Here is a 12135-nt window from a genome sequence, read left to right on the forward strand (position 1 = left end):
CTTTAATTATTGGTCGAGGATTCTAGCCCGGCATACTTGTAAATTGAAGATCTTCATATATAATATATTGGGCAGACTCTGACGGGAGTTGCCCCTCCCATTCTAAGTTATTGTTGCAATTGTCTCTTGGTTTTAAATTGCATATAATGATGTTATGAATGTGTGTGAAGTTTTATGAAGATTAATATTTATGGTTTGAAGTAAAGGCATATTTATATCAGTTTAAGGTTGGTGGTATTGGTTAAGGCGTAGTCTATAAACGTGAACTTGACAAAAGTGAACGTTCGGTAGTGCCGCACCCTGCCGGGCACGGCGAAAAAAATTGGCCGTAGACTGGGGGCGTGACAGGTGGTATCAGAGCTCGGTCTAGAGCTGGTGAGCAGGGTTGCTCACACACTTGAAAGTTGGCAGTGGACAAGGTTCTTGCAGGTGACTTGGGGTAGCCGATGAATGGTCAATACAAGGTCACAAAAGAAAATGGCCACTAACTCTCAAGCCGGGTCTAGCCATGTAATGAAGGATCCTGCAAAAGATCCTCATCTTGAGTTCATGGAGAAAGTGATGGAAAAGATGGAGACTTTAGAGTCTTCTTGGCACCAAGACGTGGATTCACTTGCAAAGGAACGTGAAGCTGTCTTGAAGGTCCGAGAAGAGCTTGTAGAACTCCGCACACAACATCAGGAGCTCAAGACACAGTTCGAATACACAGATCTTCTGTGCACACAGTTGGAAGAAAGGCTCAAGGAAGTCGAAGATTCGAGGGACCAGGGCCTTGCAGAAATCACAAACTTGAAAAAGACTCTTGACAAGGTGAATAAAAGTCTTGATCAAGCCCAGGACGAGATTGCAATATTGAAGAAAGCCATGAGGCATAACTCAGGTGGAGGAGTGCCTCATGTAAAGGTCAAAGAACCGGAATCATATGACGGTACAAGAAGCGCTAAGACTCTTGGTAACTTCTTATGGGACATGGAGCAGTACTTGGAACGATTGAATCTACCTGATGGAGAGACACAAGTCAAGGTAGCCGCTCAGTTCCTAACGAATGATGCTAAGATGTGGTGGCGAAGAAGGGTGGATCAAATTACCAATGGTAATGCTGAAGACATCACTTCGTGGGGAGACATGAAGAAAGCTTTGCAGACCCACTTCAGTCCTCAAGATGAAACATGGGAAGCAAGGACAAAAATCAAGTTCATCAAACAAACCGGAAGCTTACAAGCATATTTGCGAGAGTTCTCAAGTGCAGCTTTGGAACTTCCCGACATGGCTGAAAGGGACAAGGTATTCAACTTTATTATTGGGTTGAAACCTTGGGCACGCAATGAGGTGAAGAGACAAAAGATTAGAACACTTGAGGAGGCATTTGCTGCGGTTGACAGGTTGGTGGACCACTATGATGAGACTTCTAACAAGGAAAAGAAGCCCGACAAGCCGAAAGACAAGAAGAAGGAGGAGACTCCGAAAACAGATGATGGTGCAAAGATGAAGAAGCCTTTGAAGTGTTGGCTATGTGAAGGGCCACACACGGTAAAGAATTGCCCATCTAAACCAAAAGTGACCGCTGTCACACAACCTACTGAAGAGGATGATGATGCTTCTGTAGGAATGATGCAGATACTTGGGGCAGCTGCTACCACAGAAGTAACTTCTAGAAGAGATCCGGAAAGAAACCAGTTGGAATATGTTCGAATGAAGATTGGTGAAGCTGATGTACTCACTATGGTTGATAGTGGGGCTTCACATAACTTCATGAGTGAAGATACCGCAAGGAGACTTGGGCTGAAATTTGTACCTGTGAAGGCACAAATGAAGACAGTGAATGCTCCCCTGATGGCAATCCTTGGTATGGCCGAAAAAGTAGACACTACACTTGGTGAATGGACCGGAAGGGTGGACTTCACCATAGTACGGATAGATGACTATGAGGCAGTATTGGGGATGGAATTTATGAAGCAGTTTGAAGCCATGGTCGTGCCACATTTGAGAAAGCTATTCATTTATGATGGGAAAGGGGATGTACCCATTGGTGTCCCAACCATTGGAGTGACAAAACCTGATCATAAATTGGGAGGAATACAGATGGAGGACGAGACAAAGGTAGACAAGCGGTTGTCTACAATGGAGGCAAAAATTGCAGAACAATCCGAGGTCATCCGTGCACTTTCAGATAGCATCTTGGACTTATCAAGAAGGCTAGAGTTGGTGGAGGACGATGATGATGAAGAACTGGTTGTGAGGCCGAATATCCGGAAGGAAGATCGGGAAGCATACCTACAAAGGATGGAAGTGGAGGATCCCGATAGGTGGATCGAACTGATTAGTGAGAAAGAGCTTCCAAGCTCTTCTCGCTCCAAATTTTTCTAGATGACATGGAGGAAAGGGCTCATTGTTAAGCTGCTCATGGCAGTGAGTCCTCAATGTGATTGAGCAGGTATGGTGTTTCTAAACATGCTGCAGAAAATGGGGTTTCCATGGACCTGGGCATGGAACCATGGAGATAAGAGTTGGCACATAGTTGAGATGTGTGACACTTGTCATACATGGGCAGATTGTCTCTTGAAGATGTCTTGGTGAAGGAGTCACTAAGGCGGAATGTTGTCGGGACGACAACGTCTTCAGGTGGAGGAGAATGTAACGCCCTGGCGTCTTGGGCAGGGCGCGCTCCACACCTCACACGGCGGAGACTTGGCTCGTGGGCGAAACGGGCAGGTCGACCCGTGCACGATGACCCGACGGCGGTTGGCGGACAGCGGTTGGGCGAGACTCGGTACGCGGGTGCGGTCACCCGACCGGGAAAACACACATGAGACGAGCTCGGGTGGACGAGCTATGGACCGGGAAAACACACACGGGACGAGCTCGGGTGGACGAGCTATGGACCGGGCAAAAACACACGGGACGAGCTCAGGTAGACAGGCACGAACCGGGCAACATATGGGTAGGGTGACCCACGGGCGCACCGCACATGATGGGCGGGCGACCCATGGGCGACCCGCGCCAAAAGACGACACGACCGGGCAAGAGCGCACGACAGCAAAGGCGCGGGCAGAGTTCGGAAAGGCGCGACAGAACAACAGACAAAGTTGTATAGCGGGCGAGCCGGTGGGCATCCCCGCCGTGCGACGGACGGACAAAACAACAGAACAGCGGACGGAAGTTGTATAGCGGGCGAGCCGGTGGGCATCCCCGCCATGTGACAGACGGACAAAACAACAGAACAGCGGGCGGAAGTTGTATAGCGGGCGAGCCGGGTGGGCGTCCCCGCCATACGACGGACGAACATCATACAGGCAGGAGTTGTATAGCGGGCGAGCCGGGTGGGCGTCCTCGCCATGCGACGGGCGAGCAGACACGGGCGTGCAGCAAGGGCGGGCGGGGGCGAGTTGAACCAGCAGTAATGCGACAAGGGACAAGCCGCAGCGACACAACACGCGCACCCATACACTTAACGAATGAGGCGATGACAGTCCGAGAGTTATAAGGGGCGAGGGCGGCCTTGCCTTAAGGCAAGGGCCGACCCGCCCATAAATTGTTAAAGGGCTTCAAGCGCATAGATTGGGGGGTCGGCTTGGGGACTGACACCCCTCAAGCAAATGAGCTAAGAGGCGTATATATGTGCAACGTTGAGGTTCATTTGAGGAGGCATCGAACCAACAAGGAACGCACTTCGCTCTCTTGGTGCTCGCTCTAGAGACAAGAACAGTGAGTGCGCAATTCTTATGCGCACTTGGTGAAAAGAGTGCGCAGAACTACCGAGGTCGATTCGAAGGTCGAAGAAGGTCACGGTGAACAGTTTATTGCAGAAAATAACGTGGTGGAGTTTGAGAGCTCGGGTGAGCTCGTGCCTACCGTGGGTATCTTTGTATTGAACTGTTGTAACGGCAATTTGCCTTGATTGTAATCTTTAAGTATTGGCCGTGGATTCTAGCCCGGCATACTTGTAAATTGAAGATCTTCATATATAATATATTGGGCGGACTCTGACGGGAGTTGCCCCTCCCATTCTAAGTTATTGTTGCAATTGTCTCTCGGTTTTAAATTGCATATAATGATGTTATGAATGTATGTGAAGTTTTATGAAGATTAATATTTACGGTTTCAAGTAAAGGCATATTTATATCAGTTTAAGGTTGGTGATATTGGTTAAGGCGTAGTCTATAAACGTGAACTTGACAAAAGTGAACGTTCGGTAGTGCCGCACCCTGCCGGGCACGGCGAAAAAAATTGGCCGTAGACTCGGGGTGTGACAGACCCACCCGAACGACCCGCCCGAACGAGTTCACATGGGCGCCCTCAAACGACCCGCCCGAACGACCCACCCGAACGACCCGCCCGAACGAGTTCACACGGGCGCCCTCAAACGACCCGCCCGAACGACCCACCTGAACGAGTTCACACGGGCGCCCTCAAACGACCCGCCCGAACGACCCACCCGAACGACCCGCCCGAACGAGTTCACACAAGCGCCCTCAAACGAGCCGCCCAAACGATTTTGCATGGGCGCCCGAACGACCCAAACAAACTGACAAGGGAGAGTCGGGCAAACGAGCTGCACGAATGTGCACAAAGCCAACCTTGGGTCACAACTTAGCATTTTTGATACGGACCTCGCCCGAACAACCCGCCCGAACGAGTTCACACGAGCACCCTCAAACGACCCGCCCGAATGATTTTGCATGGGCGCCCGAACGACCGAAACGAACCAACAAGGGAGAGCCGGGCAAACGAGCTACACGAACGTGCACAAAGCCAACCTCGGGTCACAACTTAGCATTTTTGATACGGCCCTCGCCCGAACGACGCCCTCAAACGACTCGCCCGAATGACCCACCCTAACGACCCGCCTGAACAACCCACCCGAACGACCCGCCCGAATGAGTTCACACGGGCGCCCTCAAACGACCCGCCCTAACGACCCACCCGAACGACCCACCCGAACGAGTTCACACGGGCGCCCTCAAACGACCCACCCGAACGATTTTTCATGGGCGCCCGAATGACCGAAACGAACCGACAAGGGAGAGCCGGGCAAACGAGCTACACGAACGTGCACAAAGCCAACCTCAGGTCACAACTTAGCATTTTTGATACGGCCCTCGCCCGAACGACCCGCCCGAACGAGTTCACACGGGCGCCCTCAAACGACCCGCCCGAACGAGTTCACACGGGCGCCCTCAAACGACCCGCCCGAACGAGTTCACACGGGCGCCCTCAAACGACCCGCCCGAACGAGTTCACACGGGCGCCCTCAAACGACCCGCCCGAACGACCCACCCGAACGACCCGCCCGAACGAGTTCACACGGAAAACGAGCCGCACGAACGAGTTTACATGGGCTCCGACACACGACCAAAACGAAGTCACAAGGGAGATTCGGGCAAACGGGCGGCACGATCGTGCACGAGGCCCACCCCCCTTCACAACTTAGCATTTTTTATGCGGCCACGTCTGCCCTGGGTGCCCTCACACGACACGACATGACACGACTCGACCCGTTTCCACGGGCACCCACACACGACACGTCCCGACCCCCCCAAATGAAATTTGGGGTTTCCATGGGTGCACGACCTGAACGAAATTTCAGGGTTTCTGTGGGCGCACGACCCGAACGAAGCCACGAGGGAGCATCAGGAAAACAGGCCACACGAACCTACAAAAGACACACGGGCGGTCACGACTTAGCATTTTTGGCACGCCCACGTGTGCCCGGGCCCCACACACGGCACGACACGGCCCGACCGGCCTTGTGCGAGCCGACCCGACCCACCCGAATGCGTTTGCACGGGCACCCACACACGACACGACACGACCCGACCCGAACAAAATTTGGGGTTTCCATGGGTGTGCGACCCGAACGAAGGCACAAGGCAGCGTTGGGCAAACGGGCCGCACGAACGTGTAGAAGGCACACGGGGGGTCATGACTTAGCATTTTTGGCATTGCCACGTGTGCCCGAGCACCCACGCACGGCACGACCCGACCTGCCCGAACGAAGGCACGACGGAGCGTCGGGCAAACGGGTCGCGCGAACGTGCAGGAGGCACACGGGTGGTCACGCCCTAACATTTTTTGCACGACCACATGTTCCCGAGCACCCACGCGTGGCACGGCACGACCCGACCCCACTCGACTCGCCCGAACGTGTTTGCACGGGCACCCACACACGACATGACCCGACCCGCCCGAACGGAATTTGGGGTTTCCATGTGTGCACGGCCTGAACGAAATTTGGGGTTTCCATGGGTGCACGACCCGAACGAAGGCCCGAGGGAGCGTCGGGCAAACGAGCCGCACGAATGTGCAGAAGGCACACGGGTGGTGACGACTTAGAATTTTTGGCACGGCCACGTGTGCCGGGGCACCCACACATGGCACGGCACGACCCGACCCGCCCTGGGCGAGCCGACCCGAATCGCCCGAACGAAATTTGGGGTTTCCATGGGTGTACGACCCGAACAAAGAAGGCACATGGGCGGTTATGACTTGGCATTTTCGGTTCGCCCACGTGTGCCCGTGCACCCCCACACACGGCATGGCACTGGATGACCCGGCCCGCCCGAAGGAAATTTGGGGTTTGAACGGGCGCACGACCCAAATGAAGGCACGAGGGTAGGAATATCTTTGACTCTAATACATAAATATACCTGGGGTAACATGCCCTTAATATCTTCAACATTTTCTTTTGACTCTTTATAACACTTTAACATGTGCTAGGCCTATTTCAATGAGCAAGAAACTCAATGACAAATATATATATATATATATATATCTATATATATATATCTATATATATATATATATATATATATATATATATATATATATATATTATATATTTATTTATATATTTATTTATTTTCCTGAATAAATACAAATATCAAAAGTACATTTATGAAGACCGAACCGAGTTACACTTTCTTCAACACCCCCTCTCAACTAGGGAGGTATTCGTAAATCATTACAAGGTGTTTGGCTATTTTTCAATCTTGAATAATTCACATAAGAGAAACTGGATTGGCAACCCATCTGTTAAAGCATCATATTAGCCAACATTGTTCATAGCAAGGCCTTGACTAACAGCTTTATCTCTCATAATACCAGAGCACAATGTTGGTGAGGCCAATGGCTTATAAACACCTTGGTCATTGTCTCTAAAGGTACATACCCACCCAGGTGTTCCATGAGTATGACCTTCTAGGACAATTCTTATCTTGGGTTCCCAGCCCTCAAAGAATATCGCTCCTCTTGCCTACTCTTGTCTTGGGTGCCCTACACATCCTCAAAGAGCATCAGATTCCAAATGATTGCCCAATCCTCCCGTTATTTCTTGCCAAGTGAAGACAAGAATGTTGTGTCTATCTCTTCCCCTTGATAAGACATGCCCAAGTTTCCTCTGACAAGGAACTTGTCCAAGCTCCTTTGTATTTGGGAACTTGTTAGAACTCCCTCTTAGCTAGGGACTTGTCCATTCATCAACAACGTCTTCTTCATGGGTCCTTCAGTCGCTTGATCTCCTTCTTTCCTTCGATGTCATGAAGTCTTTGTTTGAACTTCTTCTTGGCAGGGTACCGGCCATCGATCACTTTCCCCCTGGTTTGTCATGTCATTGCTCCCTTCGTGGAAAGTGGCCTTCTTGATATATATCAGGGCCTTTTTGTCATCTAGCTACTCCTTTGTCACCTTGTCTATCCTTCATAACACTTATCACATGGATGCTTAGTTGTACTCGCTTGTTCCCGTACTTTGATTTAGTGGCCCTTCATGTCTTCATCGTGATATTGCTCTTCATCATGACATATTTGTAGAGTTGAATCGGTTATCTGCACCTTACTATCTCCAAGGCCTTCGTAGGTGTCAAGGGTCCTTTATCTTTTTCTTCCTTTGTCAGAGTTGTCGTGCCTTCTTTCGAGAGATGTTGAGGAATCTTGTCAAATAGTTATTCTTTGTGACCGCGATGTTCTTCATTTGCTTCTTATTGGATTGATTGGTCAACCACCTTATACTCCTTATGAGAGCACTTCTTCATGTTGACCTTTACTCCACTGTAGCACATGCCTCCGAGCATGTCGTTGGCGAAAGAGATCCTTTTATTCTTGATCGTGATTCTAGAACTTTTCCCATGACCCAATCAATATATATGGCGACATGACTTAAACTTTGATGCATACATACCTCACCTTGATTATGCTTTTATCATCGCGGCTTTATTTGATAGTTCTCCTCGATTGGTGTAGCCTTTCTTGCTTCATCTACTCTCGCCTCTATATCATCCTCTCTTGAATCCCATAAATGGGACCCCCAATGAGACCTCTACCCCCTTTGAAAGAAGACTTTAAGCAAAGAGGTTGACTTAGTCATAGGAGGATCTTCCTTCTTTTGCTTCTTGTCATCTTCTTTCACTTCTTGAGTTACATGAGCTTCTTCCCTTTTTCTCTTGTTGTTGTTGTCCTTCTTAAGTTTAGGACAATCCTTTTTGTAGCGTCCATACTCTTGGCATCCAAAGCGTTCGACTTTGGACATGTAGTGGCCCCAACCAATTTGTTACTTTCCTTGCAAAAAGACACTGAGGTATACTCAGAGGGGGACATATACATACTTGATAGAGTTTGAGATGTAGTGAACTTGCTTTCTTCTTGAAGACTTGATGGCTTGCCTTCCTTAGATCTTGATGTTGTTCAAGTTGCTTTCTTCAAATGGACTTGCTTGATGACTCTACTCGTAGAGCCTTTCATTCTTCAAGATGGTGTAGCTTGATGTAGGTCCCTCTTTGATTTGTTCTTCTTCTAGGTGCATTTATACAAGGCGTTTCTTCTTGCTTTGTAGTCTTCCATGAGGAATGATAGATGGTATACCTTCTTGTCCTTGATGTGATTGAGACTTCTTGGCTTGACACTTCAACCTTGCGGATGTTCTTGAGATTCCCTTTCCTTGATGTGTCACCTTAGCTCCGATACCGTGTTGAAGAATCTGGGGCAATGGGGTATAGCGGGATTCTTCTAGACTTGATAACAATTTGTGAAGCTCTTTTGCAATTTATCGTGTTACCTTAATCTTCTTCTCTTCTTATTAATGCATGTGTGTTTACTTTCATCAAACTGGTGCCAAAAACATAAGAACAAGAACACAAGATGTTGGCTCTCTGCCAGGGAAAAACCTCTCTCTCTCTCTCTCAGAGAGGAAAACCCTTTCGTAAATTTCCCTCATTGAAGCTTCTTATTGGTCATTGCGAAGCCCTAGACCCTTGACAATAATATTCCCCCAAGCACAAGTTGAGTCCTTCCCCCTCTCTGCACTTTGTTTCTTCGGCGCTTCATTTCCCGGCACTCTGTCCTTCTTTCAACTTTTGATAGTCCATGGTGGACTAGCTCTAGAAGAGACTCCAACCTTTGATCCTTAGCGAGATCCTTTACCAATGAAGAAACCTTCATTCTCTTGACCAACCGAGCCTTTTTCTTGATGTGAGGTTGCAAGCTCGATGTACACCAAGCTTACTGCACCTGGGGCGATTTCCATCACGAAGAGACATGGAAACCCCAAATTTCCCACACTTGGGATGCTTTCGACAAGGCGGGACATGGAATCCCCGGGTACCCCGCAATTTGGCGAACTTTATCGAGGAGGGACTGGGAGACCCCATGTCACGCTCCTATCCTAGTGGTAGTATTTCAACCACGCATAAGCGGGTGCGGCACCGCCGTACTTTTTCCTTTTACCAATACTTGAGTACACGGTCTGCGCCTACTTCAACACTCGGTCAATTTCCAGTAAGTGTTCTTAACAATGCAGCGAAAATAACTTACCATAAATTTATCTTCTTCAATTATTCTTTCAACCTGTCGTGTCGTGTGGTCGTGCTGCACTGGCCCGCGGCCTGCACGACACAACTCCACACCTGAACTGCGAACCTGTCCGCCCGAATTTCCCTTCCGCGGCGCCCAAACTCTGCCCGTCGGTGCGGTCCATAGTGAGGGCGCATGGCCCGCATGCAGTGCGGCCTGCCTGCCCAGACGGTAACCTGCCCCGCTCTGCCTGTCCGCGCTACCAAGCCCGACCCGCCCTCTGTAATCCGCCCGCCGGTGCGGCCCTCTTACCCGCGTCCTTCTCTTCCTTCCGTTTTCGCCCAACTCCTTCCTTCGCACTTGTTCTGTGATGTGGAAGTCTGAGTTCGATGTCCCTTCGTCGAACGCCATCCTCCTTGCTTATACGCATCCTTTCGCCCAAGGGCCGTGTCTCTCGAGGATAACAAGGGTCGGCTCCATCAACATGCATGCCCGGCTGACCTGCCACATAACCTCGACAGGCCCCATTCCAACGAACCGCCGCGTCCCTTCGTGTGCACCGTCGCACCCATGGGTCGGCTCCAACACCTCGCCGATTACACCTGTCGCCGCACGTCGCACACCTGCCCGCATCCTGACTCGTCCGCACATGGTCACCTCTTTCATCCGGGCACGCAACAAGGGTCGCCCGCGCGCCTTCTGTCGGTGGCTCGCCCATCGTGCAGGTATCAAGGGGCGTGCGCCATCCCTAACACGGCGCGAGCGACATGGGAACCCCGCGTGTCACGCCCCCAGGCCTACAGTACTCTTTCAGCCGTACTTGGCGAGGTGCGGCGCCACCGAACACTTTCTTTTCACCAATACTTATGTTCATGGACTACGCCTAACCATTAGTCTACTTAGTTTGTTTTTCGCAACCAAGTATTATTGTGTTTCCTTTATGCCAATGAACACCCATACGCATAGGCAATTATCATCAGCAATTATACATGAAGAACACAATTGCACAGTGTAAAGGGAGGGGCAACTCCCTGAACAATGAGTCTGCCCGAATACAATATATTATTCAACTCTACAATGTTTACGGGGCTTTACAAGTATACTTGGGAAACACCAAGTTTCATACTTAGCCAATTTTACAAATAGGCAACACCTCCGTGTGCCAACCGAGTTCCTTGCCCGAGCTGGGCGGGCGCGCCCTCACACGAGCTGCCAACCGTACTCGTCGACCGAACCTCGTTTACCGCTGCACGACGGGCGGGCGACCTCACCCGAGTCACCCAGCGTTTCCTGTTGCACGACGGGCGGGCGACTTACCCGAGTCACCCGAGACACCTCCGCGTTTCTTCTTCCACGACGGGCGGGCGACCTACCCGAGACACCCCGTGTCACACCGAACGGCGGGTGCCTTCCTTACCCGCGCCCTCACCCGAGAACCGAACCCTGTGCGTATCGTGTGTGCTTGCCCAAGAGCGGGTGCATATATGCCCGCGCCTCTTTTGCGACCTGCTCCACTACTTCACACTTTTTTCTTGATCACCGAATGCTCATGTTCGAATGTCCATCTTCGAATGAATGCCAAATGCTCCAACGCCTTGCCATATTTATACGAGCGGTTGGGCGAGTCGCTGCCCAGGCCGACTCGACCACCGCGTGCCAAAACGCCCTTACACGTCGCAAACTTGCCATCCGATTGCTGGTCGGCAAACAATCCTTCGTTCAAATCGCCCCAACATGTGAGTCGGCCCGTGGGTTATGCCAAACGCTCCCACGCTATAAACCAACCATCGCTCCACCTCTAATGCGCATTATACTTATGTCCCTTCCCACATTTTGGTCGTAGAGTTCGCACTTCGCACCGACGGGGAGAAACCGAACCGCAGGTCCTTACACCGCGTTTCCCAGACTTGGGTAGAAATTTTTGTTGTGACGCGAAATGGAAACCCAGTGTGTGTCCGCTGACTTGGGTAGCAGTTTTCATCGCGCCGAGAAATGGACACCCCGAGTTCCTCGAAATTTGGCGGCTCTTCGTGGCCCCACGACATGGAAATCTAAAGTTCCACAGACTCTCGGGCGATTCAGGGTGTGCCGCGACATGGAAACAGCGAGTTCCCCAGACTTGGGCAGCGGTTTCGAAACACCCCAAGTTCCTGAGACTCGCGAGCCGGTTTGCATCGTCATGGAAACCCCAAGTTCCCCGTGTTTCCCTCGTGCCGTAAAATGCGGAAACCCGTGGTTCCGTCAAGGGTGGGACATGGAAACCCAAAGCTTCCCAGGGTTGGGCGCGACATGGAAAACCCCGAGTCCCCGCAGGCTTGGGCGCCGCCGGCTTTGGTCGTGGCGCAACATGGAA

This window comes from Pinus tabuliformis, chromosome 7 (assembly GCF_031772625.1).
Source record: "Pinus tabuliformis cultivar Carrire ecotype Pingquan chromosome 7, CPIR1, whole genome shotgun sequence".
NCBI classification, from domain to species: domain Eukaryota; kingdom Viridiplantae; phylum Streptophyta; class Pinopsida; order Pinales; family Pinaceae; genus Pinus; species Pinus tabuliformis.